Raw genomic sequence first — 17853 nt, forward strand, 5'->3', positions numbered from 1 at the left:
AAATGTGTCTTTTGTGCACGCATGTGTGTTTATGCTTGTGCTTTTGTGTTTAAAAAGGAGCCTTCCTCTTCGCCTCAGGGTCACCGGCCTCACAACAAAAGTCTAATTCATGTCCAAAGATTTTTAAGATTCGCCTCATCATGAGTTATAGACCAACTACAAAGTCAGAACTCTTTTTCTGATGAGGAATGAAGCACAGTTGAAGATCATGAGATGCACATCAAATTTGTAGGAAATTTCCAAACCACTAAATAGTTTTCAGGATGACTCATTTCAAAACCATGTGCTACTGCACACCCCAGACCAAAATCTAAAAAATATTATAAAAGCTCAGTCACTCCAACTCAGTCGTTCTGTACTTTCAAATATACTTTAAAAATAAATTATATTCATGTTATTAGTGTGGATATTCTGACCTTATCTACAGTCTACTTACAAATAGAAGGAGAATCCACAAACCCAACAAAGGTATGTGAAACAATCAAAAGTCAGTAGCCTTGTGTAGATGCAAGCAGAACCATTTCTTTCAGTGGCTTCATGTGTGGTTGTGGCCACTTTGGCACACATGTGAACACGGGGTTTAAGTGTAACATAAACCTCGGGTTTCACAAGAGCTAAAGCAGCTGTGCACTTCACAGCCACATACAAGCATTTCTGAAGAGTTTTGTAGATAAAAGCTGAGATATTTTCAACAAACAAAAGACTTTATGACTTTTATGACCGGCTTACCTTGAAATAGGCTTTGTCTGACAGAAGCTTTATAGCCATGTCTCATCTCGTCAAATACCGATGGTTTGAGAAAGCCTGAAGTGTCTGTATTTGAAAGACAAGGTACCCTTTAGCGTCCATATGAGAAACCCTGGCCTTTCAAGGAACTCTAATGTAACCTATCCACCGTTGTGTAATATTCTTATTTCAACCTTAAACAGGATGTTTTCCTAAACCTAATGGTGTTTCATATCATGTGATTGCTGAAGACCACATATGGAAAGATGTTTCATATGGACGCTGAAGGGTATTGTGTGTCACATACTGACGCTTTGTCAGGCTTTCTCAATGCACCAGTATTTAATACCCTGACATGAGAACGTTTTGTATATTACATTATCTACTGCTGGAACTGTCCACACAAGTTTGCAAACTAAACCATCAAATGTAAAATCCTCAGCAAGTTACGTTTGCTTAAGAAGGCAGTGAGATATGGTCATATCTTAACGACAGATATGTGCGCCCATGGTCAAGAAAGAATCTGTACGCTCAAATCAACAAAAAATGTTGAACTTCAGTGTCAATAACTGAAAGGCTTTTTTTAATGTTCAACACTCATTCAGTTAGAAATCAATGAGAAAAGACAGACTTACAGTAACCCCAGTTTTCCAGAGTGCAATGCAGCCACAAGAAAGGTTGCCCTTTGAGTAATCACACAAAGTAATGCTCATTTTTCGTTACTGGAAATAATTTTTCTTACCTTCTCTATAGCCATTGCTGTCATTTTTTCCACTGACTCCCAGAACCAAAAACCTTCAGGAATCTTCTCTGGATATTGGGAAGAAATGTAGGACAATACTAGGTGAACTATCAGCCCTGGGATGAATGAGATTCTTATTGGACGATTCCAAACCTAACAGTTTATGTCCAATATCAACCTTCAGTTCCTCATTCAATGTGATACAACTTATTGCTTGTTAAAGTTAGAATATATTGAATGTAAAACATTGGCACTGGATCTCATTGCATAATCCAATACTGACCTTCTTCTGTTGTGATAAGATCCCAGTACATACAGAGATAGTATGATTAAACCAAATTTAAGAATACATATTTTCCTCCCACAGAAAAAGTTTGGCATATAAGACAATGGCATATAAGCCAATGGCATATAAGCATAAAACTTAAAAAAAAACTTAAAATAAGGTTTGTTAGGTCACAATCCCGTGAAATTCGGGTCAATGTGTCATGTAATGAGTGTACTATCTTCAGCTGTATTCCACAGTATAGAAAATACTGCTCTTACTGTAGGAAAAAAGCAACCTTTTCACATTTTAGTCATCTCAAAGACATTTTTTTGACTGTTTTGTACCTGTTGGAAATCTGAAATAGTCATTTGGATGATCTTAAAATCTTTTTCTACAATCCTGTTTTCCCCAGTAGTATCCATTTTAATTATACTACAGGGCAACTTTACTTTCAGGAGGACAGAGATGAGATAATTGATTGATTATTTAACTTCATTTGAAGGATCAACACCCAGCAGCACAGCTCCTGTTGGCTCTCTGTGACTTTTTTAAAGAATGGAGTTGGGGGTTGGAGGGTGGGGGTGGAGTTGGGTGGGATAGGGTTGGTGTTTTTGGATCATTTTGTGATGTAGAGAAAGAAACAGGAGGAGGGATTTGCGGACCGGATAGCACCGTGACATCAGCTTTGAAAAATGTGTGTGTCTGTCTCTGTGTGTGTGTGTGTGTGTGTGTGTGTGTGTGTGTGTGTGTGTGTGTGTGTGAATGTGTTTGTGTGTCTGAGAAAAAGTAGAATCAGAATAAGAGGAGGACAGAAAGAGCTCTCACTCTGTTGTTTTTTCCGGAGGACAAAATGTCAGGCAGCCAGAAAAATGTATCTTGTCATTTCTGGACACCTTGGATAAAATGTGTTTTTGAGGGCCAGTCTGTGTGCAGTTTGCATGTTCACTCCATGTTTTCATAGCCCAGATGCATGCATAGTGTTTCACCTTCTGAGATGCACTGGAAGCTTGTTCAGGATATCTATCCCTACTGTCCTGCTACTGCATGCTGGGATAGGCTCCAGCAGTCTGAACCCTGAATTATACAGTAAAAGCTGATCAAAGAAATGCATGAACAATAAAATATAATTTTGTCAGTTAAAATCCATTGACATTTGTTTGGTATTAACCTCACAAGCATTTCAATATCACCTTATTATGATATGGTGTTAAGAGTTTAACAGTGTATAATTATTGGCAAGAAAACTAAAATTGTACTCACTTATGCTGACCATCCTATTTTTTGGCAATTTATCACTAAATGCATTTGATACATAAAACTTTGATTAATGTACAGTTTGGCCAGCTTAGTGTAGAATATACATGTTATCAAATATGTGCAGCTGTCTAGTATAGTGGTTGCATTCAAACTACATCCTAATTCTTTGCAGATTTTGAGTGTGTGTGCTCACGCTGAAAAATTATTGAATGAAGATGAGATGTAATGTTGATTAAACATTGATCATACCTTTGAAAAATGTGTGTGTGATGGAGAGAAAGAAACAGGGGTGGCTGTGCCATTGCTTTGTGAGCGTGTGTGTGATTACCTTCTGTTTCTGATGAGCAGTTGGCACCTTAGCTGCTATCATCAGTGTGTGAAGGTGTGTGAATGGGTTTTGAGCGCTTTGAGTGGTTGGAAGACTAGAAAGTTGCTATACAGCCCATTACCTATCAATCCCTCCAACTAATGGACTCTACACAGTGTGCACAGTTTATGCACTGTCGCGTCTAAGTCCAGTGCAACAACTCCTATGGTGTAAAAATACTTAATTTGTTTGTGGTAATTTGAATCTTCACAAAGTGACCATAAAAATAATAAAACAGGAGCACAGAACTATGTAATAATGCAGGATCCCCCTGGGTTTATATTGTACTTTAGAGGTGCAGATTCCCTAACAAATGTGTGATTAACTGATTAATCGAATTGCCAGAACCTTTTGACATGCAGTAAACCTTTATGGACTCTAATGAAATGCAGTGACGCTCTTGTCTGACTGTGGCTGTTTGTTACTGTTTGTAATTACCCATTTGGATAAGGTCTCCTTTCCACGTGATAACGTTGTTATTTGAACGTGAACGAATTTGGCCACATTTTCAATCACCTATGCATTTATTCATTCATTGAGGGGTTTAGTGAGAGAGTGAGCCCTTGTTTTTCAATAGACGATCTCTGGACGAATCAGACAGCGTGCTTAACCGTGACCGAGAGAGAGAGAGAGAGAGAGGGGGAAAAGGCGTTTCCACGTTTCAGCAGCCGGTGACATAGCAGAGGACAGCGAAGCAGACGGACAGAAAGCGGAATCACGATCATTAAACCCGGCATTCCTGTTTTATTATTTCCAAACACTGACCGACTCTTGTCCCGTGTCCCATTCACGGCCGAGTTTCCCCCACGCTGATGAAACAGACTCAAATCCATCACTGAGCGACTTGAAACCGCAGAAGTGAACCGAACCCACCGAGACTGACGGAGTGGACTTTTTTCCTTTGCTGCAGCACGTCTGTCCTCTCTCAAACCGAAAATAAATTCCCACAGAGCTGCTTTCTGTGAGATCCAGAGGAGATTATCTTCCCTGCAGACTCCCTCGTCTCTCTCCCTGTCTGTAGCTGACTCATTTTTGCTGCGCTCGGGGTGAGTACCGATCTCTGTTTAACTCTTTTTTCCCCCTGCATTTCCATCATGAAAACCGCTTTATTTTAGGGGTCTTTTTTTTTTAAGACAAAAAAAAAATCCAGGGTGTTGTTAATCGCTTGGACCGTGCTGGGAGTCAGTCATCCTTCTCCATCCATGGAAATGGACCATTTCTCTCCTCGCATACCGTTACATGCGCTGTGTGAGAGACTCGCCTACTTCACAACCTGCCTGTGAAATGTAGTTTTCCGGCTTGTTTTGGCATCAAATAGCTTGAAAAAGTTGAAGAAATGGGGCATTCGTGGCCCTTTTGGATGTATTTTTTTAAACCTGTATTTGGCTGATATTCATTCAAGAGGACACGGGACACTGGGAGAACACCCTCTCCCTGTTGTCTACAAAGTATTTGGTGAAAATAGCTGAAAAATTAAACAAAAATGAAAAGAGCGTGACTATATGTAAAATAGAAACATTTTGTGTCTGTAAAATGGGCTGTGAAGTAACAAGCTATGTGAAATGTGCAATGTCTAGTTGACTTGACACGACTCAGTCATGAACTTGACTGCTAAGTGGCAAGTTGATAAATTTCCCATTCTCAAGGGGGCATTTAACACAACACTGATTAAACTAATTGGATTGGGTTTAGTGTGGCAGTAGGCATTCACATATCCAATGTCCTTTTCATTACTTCCCAGTCAAATATTCCCATAATACTAATGTATAGACTTGAGTTAGTGATAATAATATGTTCTCCTGTTGAATCCTAATAAGTTACTTTATTTAGGCCTATATAACATTAGGGTTTTGTACCCTAAGTTGTTTATAAAATTTTACTGTGCCATATCTGTATTTGTAAGGATCACAGTTATTTTGAACCAGATTATCTGTAAACCAACACAAAATTCAGTCAGAGGAAAGAGGCGACAACCTGTGACTGTCCCGGATGGCTGTGTGTGCGTGCACACGCGTGTGTATGAGTGTGTGTGAGTGGATAGGGAAGGGGTGGGTCTTTTATGAATGGATGTGTCTGGCCTGCCAACACTGTATGAGTGCATGTGTGCTGGGTGGGGTGGGGTTGACTAGTCCTCCTCTCCCTCCTTTGTATTGTCTGTTTTTAATTCTCTGATAGGTTTGCAAAAGTATTCCTATATTATTCTTGTTGAATGGTTTCTGGCATGCTATGTTTTTTTGCTCAGAGTCAATGTACATTTTGTTAAAATTAAAGCAAGAAAAGTTGTTTCAACAATAAGGCAACTCGAAGTGCTTTACATAAGACATAAAAAGGCATTGAACAGGGTGGGAAAAGTAACCCTATTTTATAAAGTTAAGACATTTTGTTAAAGTTTGTTACATTTAATAGCTTTAGTTTGCATAAAATAAGTGTAAATTCTAAGGAACTCATATTTACACAATAAATAGACCAGCAGCTGTAAATAAAAAGTAATGAAAGCTTTTCTGATTGATTCTTTTGACATGTTTTAGTGTGTTTTGCAATGCAGAATCCAGTTTGTTTGGTTTTTCATTATTATTTTAAGTAGGGTAGCAACTAAGGATTATTTTCAGTACTGACTGATGATTCTTTTCTCAGTTGGTTGTAAAATGTCTGTAAATCATGAGAAATGTCCATCACAATTTCACAGAACCCAAGGTTACATCATCTAATTGCTTGTTTGGTCTGACCAATAGAGACATTAACGTAAGACAAACTTATGCAAGTTTTCACAATTGAGAAACTGGAACGTGGAAATGTTTAACGTTTTGTTTAAAAAATGACTTAAACGATTCATCAATTATCAAAACAATTGCCATTCACTTTCTATTGATTAACTGCTGTTTTTAGCTCTAACTTGAAGTGAATATATGACGAGTATGCATTCAATCAGTGTCCCTCCCTTGCATCCTGACTCCATGTGACACACACATACAGTACCTACACCCACATACTGCACAGAAACACTTCAGAGCGTGTGACACTTGCTCAGCGTGACAGCTGTCAGTCCATTTCCTGTGAGGCTGAATTCCAGTCATATTATCACCGTACAGTGTGCTTTTTACAAGCTGTTAAACAATCCCAGTACAGTAGAATAGAGGAGAGTCAGCTTATTTTATTGAAACAGTAAGAGCAAGTTCTTTTAAGTTTCAGAAATAGAAGTACATTCTAGTTGAGTTTAGAGACTTTTAAGTGCTAGCAACATTAAAACGTCCTTTAATCCGTCCAGTGAAAGTGTGTGTGTATTCTTGCAGGAAAATGAGGACCTTTTTTAACAGTGGGGACATTTGGACTTCTCAAAAACTCTGTTTGGGGGTTCAGACATAGCTTAAGGGTTAAGATTTAGTTTTGGGTTTAAATTGGGGCAAGGTTTAGCAAGTGGTTTTGATGGTTAAGAGCTAGGGTCCTTATATGTATACAAGTATAAATCTGTGTGTGAGTGTGTGTGTGTGTGTGCCTTGACTCAGCTTTTTGGGAACCTGTCTCCTCTCCTCCCTGATAGTTATTGATCCGTGTTCTCGGATGAAAAAAAAAAACTGGGCTGCGCAGCAGAAATGTGCTTCCTCTCTCAGGTTCACTTCCTCTCTCTGTGTGTCGGTGGTGTCGGTTGTCCCCTCGCTGCCGCCAGGGGAATGTTTGTGGTTGACTGTTTGCAGGCGCAGAGTCAAACACAGTTTTCGGGTGGATCAGCGTTAAACTGGTGCAACTTGAAACAATCAAAACAAAATAAAAACATGTCAGGTTTTTTTTTATTTTTTGCACGGACTTTCTCAACTTCCTCGTCAGTAACAGTAACATTCCAGACAACAGACAATAGAATAGACATCAGCACTTCACCATAACCATAACAAACAAATTGTAGCTTCTGTTTACAGCCTACCAACTAAACATGTTACAGTAACATGTTATTTTTAGTATGCAAGAAAAAGCACATCTTTACTGCACAATGAAACCCATAAATTCACTTATGTCTACCCAAAATGAAAGTCTGGTGTTGAGTATGGTCACTTCTGCAACCACAGGAAATGAGGAATCGAAACTTTATTCAGACTAACCTGGTCTCACCAACATCTGATCCATTTCCTCTCTTCTCCCCCCTGGTTTCAGTTGGTGTGAAACATTGCAGAATGGCCAAGGTGGTAAACACAGGCATGCAATGCATAGCTCACTGACTTTATCTTGCAAAAGAAGGGCTGGGCAATATGGCCAAAAAGGATAATTCCTTTTTTTCGACCTACATTTTAAAGTTGCACATCTTACCATGCTGGCATATTGAAGTTTGAAAGTTTAAAAGTTAACCTTTGGTAGTCTTTTAAAGCTGCCAGTGTTTTCTTGTGAAGCAACTGAGGCCCAACTGTTGTGGGTTGACTTAGAACCATTGTAAGGTTGTTTTTTTTTGTAAGAAGTCCACAGGCATAGTAAATTGTTTTATTCCATTAGCTTGTTGAAAAAAAAGCGTACCTGTCAAAAACACTTTAAATGCCCTGATGCATTTGGCGTTGGCCTTCACGGGCATCACAAGTGTCAGTGGAGTAGACTGAGAGCTTTTTAAACCTTTAGTACGAAGAGAGCCTTGGATTTTGTTTCTGGATGTTCCACTCTGAATAAAACAGGTTTGCTGTCTCCATCCAAATGTAGATCTTTCTATTTAGTTTTAGTCTTGGAAGAACAAAAATTTTGTCACTGATTTTGAAATATATTTTTATAACTGTTAGGACTGAGGATTCACTACAGAACTGTATTGTGTCAGTGTAGAAAAGTCTCTGAGAAAGCCTTTATATCATCATGTGACCCAGGCTAACCTCCATTGCATCAGTTGTGGATGGCACTGACAGGTCGACATTTGATATTCCATGTGTCAGCTCAGCAGACTGGGTAATTAAGATCACACCATGCTGTAAACCGACACAAATGTGTGTGGTCTCAAAGTAGGGGCTCGGATATCACAAAAACAAGCCATGTTTTTCAGCAGAGCTGTCTCTCTGAAAGGATCACGTCCGGCAGCAGTGGATCCTCTAACATGCCTCCTGGTACGCAGAGGGAACAGATACCTCACTGTCAGACCATCCCATACCTTTAGTTTACCATCTCTCTCCCCCTGCTGCGCAGTTGTTTACTTTCACAGTGTGTGCCATGCACTCAGGAAGCTAGGAGTTAATCCTAGTTCACACTACACGATTTTAAGCCTGATTTACCGGTCGGTGAGCTCGGCGACCGTCAGGCTGTGATCAATCAGCAATCGATCGGCAGTCAAAGTCGTTATATGTGAACTACTCAATGACGCATCAAAACGGCTCCCCGACGTATTGCTGACACATCGCAGCCACCAGCCAGATATCTAGCATGTCAAATATCTGGAGGAGTCGGACGACTCGACGTCCACATCCAGCCAATGAGAGCAGGAAGCTACTTTTTATTTTTTGTCTTTATAATAACAAACAACAGCTGTTTCGCGTGTAGGTTTGCGTCATTTCCCGTTTCACATTTCACGTGTGTTTTCTTGACAAAACGTGGTTTAGAGACCAGCGTCGGGTGACACAGCCGCTGTCAGCTCGTGTAGTGTGCGACCCCCTGTCACCAATCAGTCACACAGAGTCTAAACAGCACAGCGATCGGCCGACGCTGAAAGTCGTGCACGAGCCTTTACAGAGGGTCAGTGTCATTACATCACTGTCTGTAACCTGTGCTATGGCTGCTCACTTATATCGTCTACTGCTGCCACCCACCTTTGTCAGCTGTTTTCGAGGTGTCCATTTACAGATTAAACCGTTGGAGCAGATGTCACTTTGTTTTTATGAGTAAAAGCAATGAGCAAAAACAACTTGATCAGCCCAGAACAGATACAAAAGCTTGAAGTGATGCAGACAAGGATAACATTATGAAATAACCCTCTGACTACAAATATTCAGGCATGAAGCATTAAAACAGCACTCCAAAACTGATCTACTAAATGCATTCTTGTATATTAATGCCTCTGTTCCTGTGTTTTTATTGGAGCTGTCTGCCAAACTACCAGAATGGTTAGATTCACAAATTGTTGATGTTTAATTGACTAATTGTCTCAGAAGCTTTAATTCCCCAAACCCTAACTTTTAAAAATACTTCTGCCTGAACTTACATGATGATGAAGAAAATGTATGCTCTATTACAACGTGGCAGGTTATAAACTTGTTATAGTCTTGTCTCAAATTGACCTAACTACAACTGCCAACTACATCACGGAACGAACAGGGATGAAAACAAAGGATGGCAGTGCAACTTCTTTCTGTCCGCTGGTGAATGTTAGCAAAGTCAGCTAAATTACTTTTGAATAAGATGCTGGTCCACTGTGATGACTCTAAGCTGACAGCTGTCAGGAGCCACACGAGAGTGACACTCCACGATGCTCTAGGATTTTATCACTGAACCATCACTTTCTTTGACTGTGTAGTCGATGTCAAATATTTGTGAAACTCAGACATGGCCTGGAAGATTCTTAAACCCGTACAGCCTTAATACTCACAACTGTAGATCAGGTGAAACGGCACACGAAACCTTAGCCCGATGTTTCTGTCACAGTCATTGGGGTCACAGGAAGTGATACTGTGAACAGGACAGAGTGGGACTGAGCCAAGAGAGAAAGCAGCACCCAGAGCCAAGCTCACTGCCCCCACTGTTTAAAAAATGTCTATAATAAACACTGTTTATTGTGTTGTACTCAGCCAGAGCACTAGATGCTCTGCTCTTGGGCAAACAGGAAGTAATGCCTTAATGGAGAAGTCTTCATTTCCAGTTACATCAGCAAGTTATAATTAGTTTTTAATTCCCTGTCACAGATTTCTTATGTTCTAGATAAAGTGCAGATGATGCTGGTGGGTTTTGTTATCCAACTCCACCCACTAACCAAGCATTAGCATTTCATTTGCAGGTTAATGTATTTGGCAAGATTATTATGTTGATGTTTACATGGGAATTAACATAAAAAAAAACCGTGTATATGTTACTTGGTAAGAGGAAATGAGCAGCTAGCCACAATTTATCAGGCTTTTAACCTGAAGGAGAGATTTACCTCGATACAGTGTTTGAATATCTGAAGCATGTGGAATGATTTATTTTAAATTCCCCAATGCCACAAAGGTTAAGCTCTTCTCTCTCAGGCTGCAGCCACATGGACAAAAAATACAGACTTAATCCCCCCAGCAACTGCTTAGATGCGTGGATGGTCGGTTGCTGTGCTACAAGTAACGCCTACACCAGCAAAAAGCTACTTTTCAATGCTTGTTTCCCACTTTTGATGCTGTTTATCTGCTTGGTGTTGTAATTGCACGCATGCAAAAACAACATGCTGCAGAGGTTTCAAATGTCCTACTTTCGGGGTGGAGCAGCAACATATCAACAGGGTAGTTAGGATGTAAAAAGGTAGGACTTTTGTGCAAAAATGGAGTGATTCAGTTGAGTTTACGGATGGAGGGGGAAACTGAGGGGTGTTACCTGCCTTAAACACAACTGTTGAAGGGTTTCATAAACCCAATCTGTCTGACTGGCAGTGTTTCACATTGGCCAGAATAATGGGTGAAATTATCCACACACACATGCAGTACAACTAAGCCTACACAGACGGGCAGAGCCACACAAACAGCAACAGTGCAGATGGGATGAAGCGCACACACATGCACAAACACGTGCATATGCGCACACACTACCGCTCCCTTTCTCTCCGTTTTACATGTACACACATACCGTACGTGTACACTTTTATTCAGGCCATTTCCCTTCCGTCCGTGTGCATAATCTACTCAGCCGCTCGAGTCCAAATGAAACGCCTCAGTGGGTCTGATTGGATTTGATAAGAGTTGATTCGATTGAAGCAGGAGGGGAGGGAGGTGAACAGAGTTCTGCAGTGTGTGTATTTCAGGTGATTCTCTGCATCCAACTTCTTTTCACCCTCCTCTTTCAGTGTGTAAATTTGTGTAAACCTGTGTTTGATCACACCACACTCACTAAGCTAAGAAAATGAGCTTAAAGTGATGCATTCAAATGTTTGTGGGAAAGTGCAAGATCTGGGATTTAAAGTATTTGTTCACCAAAATTACAAAAAATACATTCAGGATTTTCTCATTTACCTTTTAGTGGAATTAAAATAATAATCAACAGTTTTCATAGGGATTACTCTTTCTTTGGTAGAAGGAAACTGTCCAGCTGTAGTCAAGCTAATGTTTTGATGTCCTAAATATTTCTTGTGAATTCTGTTGTTTCTTCCATTGAGATAATTTACTGTTGGGCAGCTGATAATGATGTCTCAGATTCAGCATTTTTCTACAAGGTTTTAAAGGAAAGAAAGGAAAGGAATGAAAAGGAAAGGACTTTGACATTTTGGAAACTACACTTCTTTGCTTTCTTGCTGAAAGTTAGAGGATAAGATCAATGCCACTCTCATATCCGTGTGGGAAAATGTGACGCTACAACCAGGAGGTGGTTAGCTTTTCATAGCATGAAGACTGTTAGCAGCAAGAAACAGCTAGCCTGGATCAGATAGTTTTATGCTTTGTTTTCTTTTACAGATTAAACATGTTGATTAGTGAGCTTTAGAGATGCCGGTAGGCAGATTTTCTTACCAGTGGACAGAGCAAGAGGAACCTTTTTGCTAAGCTATATGGTCTTCTGGCAGTAGCTTCATATTTAACATAAGACATGTCAGTCGTATCGATCCTCTTACCTAACTCCGGGTAACAAAGCGAATACATTGCACTATGAAATTTCAGCTGTACAACAGCTGTAAAATGCAATTACAACATAACCAACAAAATAATTAGCAATACTTCAAAAAAACTCCACTCCCAAAACTCCTGAACTGCAATAACCCTGGTGTGTGTGTGTGTGTGTGCCTTGCAACAGATGAGGACTCAGCCTGTGGCACTGTGGAGAAGCTGGCAGTGCCCTTAAGGGGGTCTGGTGTGTGTTTGCACTTCTTCATCTGCTCTTTGGATGATGACAGATGTGTGTGTGTGTGTGTGTGTGTGTGTGTGTGTGTTTGTGTGTGTGTAAGAGAGTGTTATGAAGAAGCTTGTGGCGTGGGTGGAAAGTACAGGTCTATAACAGTTGCTCTGATGAGCAACAAGTGCCTTGATGAGACACTTTGTGTTGCTGAGGTGATTCAGAGCAGTTGTTTTTTATGCCACCCTGAATTAGATCAAATGTTGTCCTTATTTACTCAATGAAAGGCTGTTTAATGGCAGGTTTTTGGTTTGGTGCACTGTTTCTAGAGAATAAAAAGCTTGTGAAAATATTTCAGCTTAAAATCAGCTTAAAACGCCTGGATTCTGGCATTTCCTGTTGTTTGTTCACACAGCTGTGAGCATCCATCCATGTCACCTGTCTAGAAAAGGAAGTTTGCTTCCTGACCTCATCAGTTAACACCCAGAACGTGTCTTTGCCTCCCATAATGTCATTATCTTTATCCCCTTCTCTAGTGCATGTGTGTTCAGGATTGTGTGTGTATGTTCATGTATTGTATTTGTGGTTGAAAAAGCCTCAGGAATCAGGTTAACCTCGTCACCACAGAGATGAAAATTTCATAAAGTACACGAGCACTCACACACACACACACAAACCTTCTCTCCGCTTCGGCTCAAACTCATAAAATGCAATGAAAGCGTCAAACTTGCTCTGTGTATATTGTTTATGTAACCCTCTGGGGACCTGTGTACCCACCTAGTGCTTGAGGTACTGGAGCTTGCACTAATGCATTGTACCATTACACAAAGGCCTTAATGTAATACCTGTTCACAGAGTATTTGCAGAAACTAAACCGTCAGTAGGCAACGAGCAGCCCACAAGCCACTTCTGACCTTTTCAGTCTTGTTTCTTTCTTTGCAGCACTTTGTATTTTAAATAATAAGCACTCATTTGTATCAACCGCCAGACCTTGGCCCTTAACCATATACATTTGATTAGTGCGACCTACCCTGGGACAGAGTAGCTATAGTGATAGATGCTTGATGTTTGGGTGGCAAAGGTGACAATCATAAATATCAACTGTATGTACTATTTTCAATTACCTAAAGCAAGATTGTTGTGTGTGCATGTGGCTACATTCAGTAATATATTCCTTTTTTAAATTAAGGTTACTGTGGCATATTGCACTGAATAGATAAAGTTAAAACAACTATATAGAAAAGTTTGCGATTGTAGCATCTTTTTGTTGTAATGGCATCTGTTGTTGTGTATAGAAATAAATCTGCGTCATAATTCATTCTACCACTAGGAGATGGTGAAGTCGGGAAGTTATTCATTTTATTTTAATTCTACATGTAGTGGCTTTAATTTACAATGAAGTTAACTTGTAGCGACTACACATCACCAGCTGAAGTAAAGACAGAGAGTTTTTAATATATTAGAAAATGCCATGAGAACATTTATAAGATTGAAATAACACATTAGCTGGTTAGTTAATTAATTACTTTCCTCATATTAGCTAGCTTAGCTGGCATTACATACATTGGTTAAAAATATCATTCATCACAACACTGCACTGTTTCTCATATTTGCTTTTGGTGGTGTTTTAGATGCAGTTTGGACAGACGGGGAGGAAAGTCAATTTTACTTTAGCACAAACAGGAAAGGCTAAGGAAGGAAGAATGAAAGCATCACCAGAGTGAGAAACTGAAAGGAAACAATAAATAACCCTGACATGTTCCTTTTTTAAAGACCTCACACAGCATCTAGTCTCACATTAGGAGGACAGCAAGGATGTGTAATAGAGAAAATGGCTCTTTAATGGTTGTATTACATAAGCAGTAATTGAATCCAAGCAATCTTAGTGATGAAAGCTACATTTTAGCCATATTGAAGACAGAGCTGTGGGCTGTTTTGTAGCTAAGGCAAGAGGTTTGGTAACCAAGGAGCTAATTAGCAATCTTTCATATATCCTACTACTACTACATCTTGTAATAATTCCTAGTCAGTTCACATGTGTTGCTACTGATATGGCAAAAAAAAAGCTATATCCTTGCTGTTGTTCTTCACTGAAATTGTGGGTACTTTGATGGCTGCATGCTCTTTATTACTATATTTCACAAATCTGGAAAAAATGATGTTTTTAGGAAAATTATAGATTTGCATGAAATTGATATGGTGCCCAGAAGATTAACCATAATGACGTAAGTAAACCCCTTTAATTTTTCTCTACTGACACCAGCAGGTTCATCTTTTTTTTTTTGTGAAATTTACCAGCAACTTTTGGATTGATTTCCATCACATTACTACATATATTCATGGTTTTCCAGATGATGTATGCCACTGACTTTGGTTATCACAGAACTTTACTTTATCAATTTAAGGATTTCCATGAAATTTGGGTTAGATATCTGAATTTTCCTCTGGATGAATTGTAAGGACATTGGCGTTCCCCTAGCTACCATCTACCAATATTATTAGGTTAAACATTTTTTTTTGTTTTGTCCAAATACCAGCACAACTAATGACATTCCCATCAGCCTCAGCTATTCTTTGTCTTTAGTGCTAATTAGCAAATGTTAGCATGCTAACAAACATTGAAAACATTACACCTGCCAAACATCATTGTTGTGGCATTGTGATTGTGAGCATCTTGATTTTATTTTGGTTATTTAACAGGCACAATACATTTATTGCATCAGATACAGCTAAACACTCATTTCCATCTAGTCCCTGGGCACAGGCCACCAGTGATATGCAGGTTGACAAAGTGAAAGAAAACCATTTAGTTCATACATGACAGTGGACTCTTTGTCTTGTTCAACAAAATGAGGTTCAAAGCACAACCTGGCCATAAATATACCCAAAGTCCTGCTTTGCCAACAGGAACACTCATTTGTGAGTTATTGCCTAAATAATGTGGAGGAGAAAAAGCAGTACTGCACATGGAGTCCCTGCAGCGAATTCATCTACTGTTATGTGTTATTGTAGAAATCCATAATAGAGCCGTAATGTGAAGAGGCGATGAAGGCAGGCAGGTAAAGTATGGCAGTTAGAGGTCTTAATGTCAACCCAATGCGGGGTGACCAACTGAGTTTAATTTCCTCTGAATTGCACCCATCTTCCTCCCTGGCGTGCTTAATCTACTAATGGAACAATAGAGAGGACTGAGCGAGAGAGAGAGAGAGAGAGAGATGGAGAGAGCAATAGAGGAGGAGTTGAAGACAAATGGCTAGGCGAGGATGAGGACGACAAGCAGACAGAGTAATCTGAAATTTTGAGTCAAGCCTGGAGTCTGAAACATAGAGTGAACAACTTGTTTAATCTCTAATGGACTGTTAGGGAACTGTGGCTCATTTATATGTGTGTGTGTGTGTGTGTTTCAGAGAGGGGTCAATGGCTCTAATATAGACAGCCATTCCCCACAGTCCCTGACCATTTGACTTCACGTCCCCGTTAGTAAAAGAGAAGGGGAAGCTGCCATTAAAGATTGCCTCTCCTCGTTGTGTGTGTGTGTGTGTGTGTGTGTGTGTGTCTTGTCCCTTCTCCCCTTCGGCTCAGATGATGGCTGTAACTGACGATGACTCAGACAGACTACACCCCACCCCTCTGTCCTCCTCTCCTCCTTCCTGTCCTTTTCACCTTTTTCTCTCCCTCTCTTTTCTCTCATCTCCAGATTCAGAGCAGCAGCAGCAGCTCTTGTGTTTCTGGTGGCAGTTACTGTAGATTAAGGCTCAGGGTATAGCTGTACTCTCTGCCCACGTCCTTTCATCTTCTCTAAAATGCTGACAATTCAAGATCAAGAGTAATTCTAAATTCTTTCTACAGGCTAATGTAAGACTCATTGACAAAATAATACTTTTTCATACTGGTCCTTTCATATTTTAAGCAATTTAAAGAATATTCAGAAGTGGTTTAGTTACCAACAGAGCCCTCCAAATTTGACAGATTACAAAAACATTATAATTAAGGTTATGTTGATACATCAGCAATATAAGGATTTTGCTCCACTGCACTCAAAGCCTTCAAAACCTGCAATGAAGATTTTAATATTTTAATACTTCTTCTTACTACTTTTAATTTGTACTCTTAATTTTGTTGGCATGTTTTTAAAATATGTCTAGGTATCAGTAAACCTTTCATATTTATTCATTATATAATTTATTTGTGCTTCAAGCTCTTCAAATACGCTTTTTATATGGCCCATAGATTATAGAAGAAAATGATAAAATACTTTGTATAAAGCATGAAGGAGAGATGCAAAATATCAGCACAACAATATTTCCCACAAAAAAAGTACTTTTCTCAATCCTACAGTATTAACAGGTATGTTGTAGGGCTGCACGATTAATGTAATTGCAATCGGGATTTCATCATGTGCGATTACATAACAGCAAAAAGTGTGCGATTTAATTAAACAGAAAAAGTCACTCTCTTCTCTGTGCGCTGCAGTCTGCTCATTATCCACGGCCACACCGGGCTCTCGCATGTGCCCCTAAAAAAGGATACCTACTTCCAATTTAGAAAAATGATTTATACCTATACAACCTACCCTAAGCCCCCTCCTCGCCCGGTGCTAATCGTTTAAAACATAATCGGACTCGCCACCGGAGCACCAAGGAAAAAGGAGGTGGCCCGGTCACTCTGTGACAGAGACGTTGGCAGCAGCTGAAGCTGTAACACAGAAGAAAAATTAGCGGTATCTGTGGCTTTCAGGTTTTCACAGAGCTGAAGTGCTTGTCGGTGTCACTTTTCGTCAGCCGACCAATCACAGCCTGGATGGGGCGGGACAAAAAAAGTTTGATGTGCTTCAGAAAATCTTTATTCAATCTTTGTAGACAAGTTGAGAAATACACATGTCAAAATGTCACTATTTTGTGCATTTTCCTTTATAATTAAGCAAGTAGACTAATGGTACCATTCGTTTCATTATAATCTAATTGCAATTGCAATATTGTCCAAAATAATCGCAATATGACTTTTTCTCCAAATCGTGCAGCCCTAGTATGTTGACTATGCAGTAGTTCAATATCCTGTTTGATAAAAAGGTTGGTAGAATGGGTAAAAGGCAAATGCCTTTTCAGGGTGCACGCTGGGTGTGTTTATGAGTAGACCATAAAATCCCATCAGAGGAAAACTGCGTCAAAAATGAGCATCAAAGGACTAAAAGACATCAAATCATTATGCAGAATCATTTACTAAAGATTCTGTCTTGAGTAATTACCATAGTTACAGTATTTGGCTCTGTGGACAGCAGAGCATTCATATCTGACACAAAGTAGATGGTTTTATTGTTAAATGTGTTTCTGAGATAAATTGCCGAAAGTCAGTTTGTCTCCAGATCTCAACTTAATTTTTTTATTATTTTACATTAACAACAAATGTTTGTCTTGAGGTCACAAGTTAAGTGAAATTATAATGCTCTGTTAATGGGTGTGGTTGCTCCTAACACTTGTGTTAAATTCATGACTTGGTGGTTTCATTATCTGGATCTTTATTATCTAATCAAAGGTCTGTGTGTGT

The 17853-nt window shown here is 39.5% G+C and overlaps 1 protein-coding gene across 1 annotated transcript in view; it reads left to right on the forward strand.

Annotated features, from left to right (window-relative positions):
- The first annotated feature begins 4004 nt into the window (after window positions 1–4004).
- LOC119912256 (astrocytic phosphoprotein PEA-15-like) overlaps window positions 4005–17853 on the forward strand; it is a 46143-nt gene continuing 32294 nt past the window's right edge. The window contains exon 1 of the mRNA XM_038731356.1: window positions 4005–4406. The gene's annotated coding sequence lies outside the window, so the exon portion shown is untranslated. The remainder of the gene's footprint in view (window positions 4407–17853) is intronic.

Source organism: Micropterus salmoides, unplaced genomic scaffold (assembly GCF_014851395.1).
Source record: "Micropterus salmoides isolate LMB-PRFRI ecotype aquatic unplaced genomic scaffold, ASM1485139v1 Ms_hic_scaffold_2, whole genome shotgun sequence".
Classification (NCBI taxonomy): domain Eukaryota; kingdom Metazoa; phylum Chordata; class Actinopteri; order Centrarchiformes; family Centrarchidae; genus Micropterus; species Micropterus salmoides.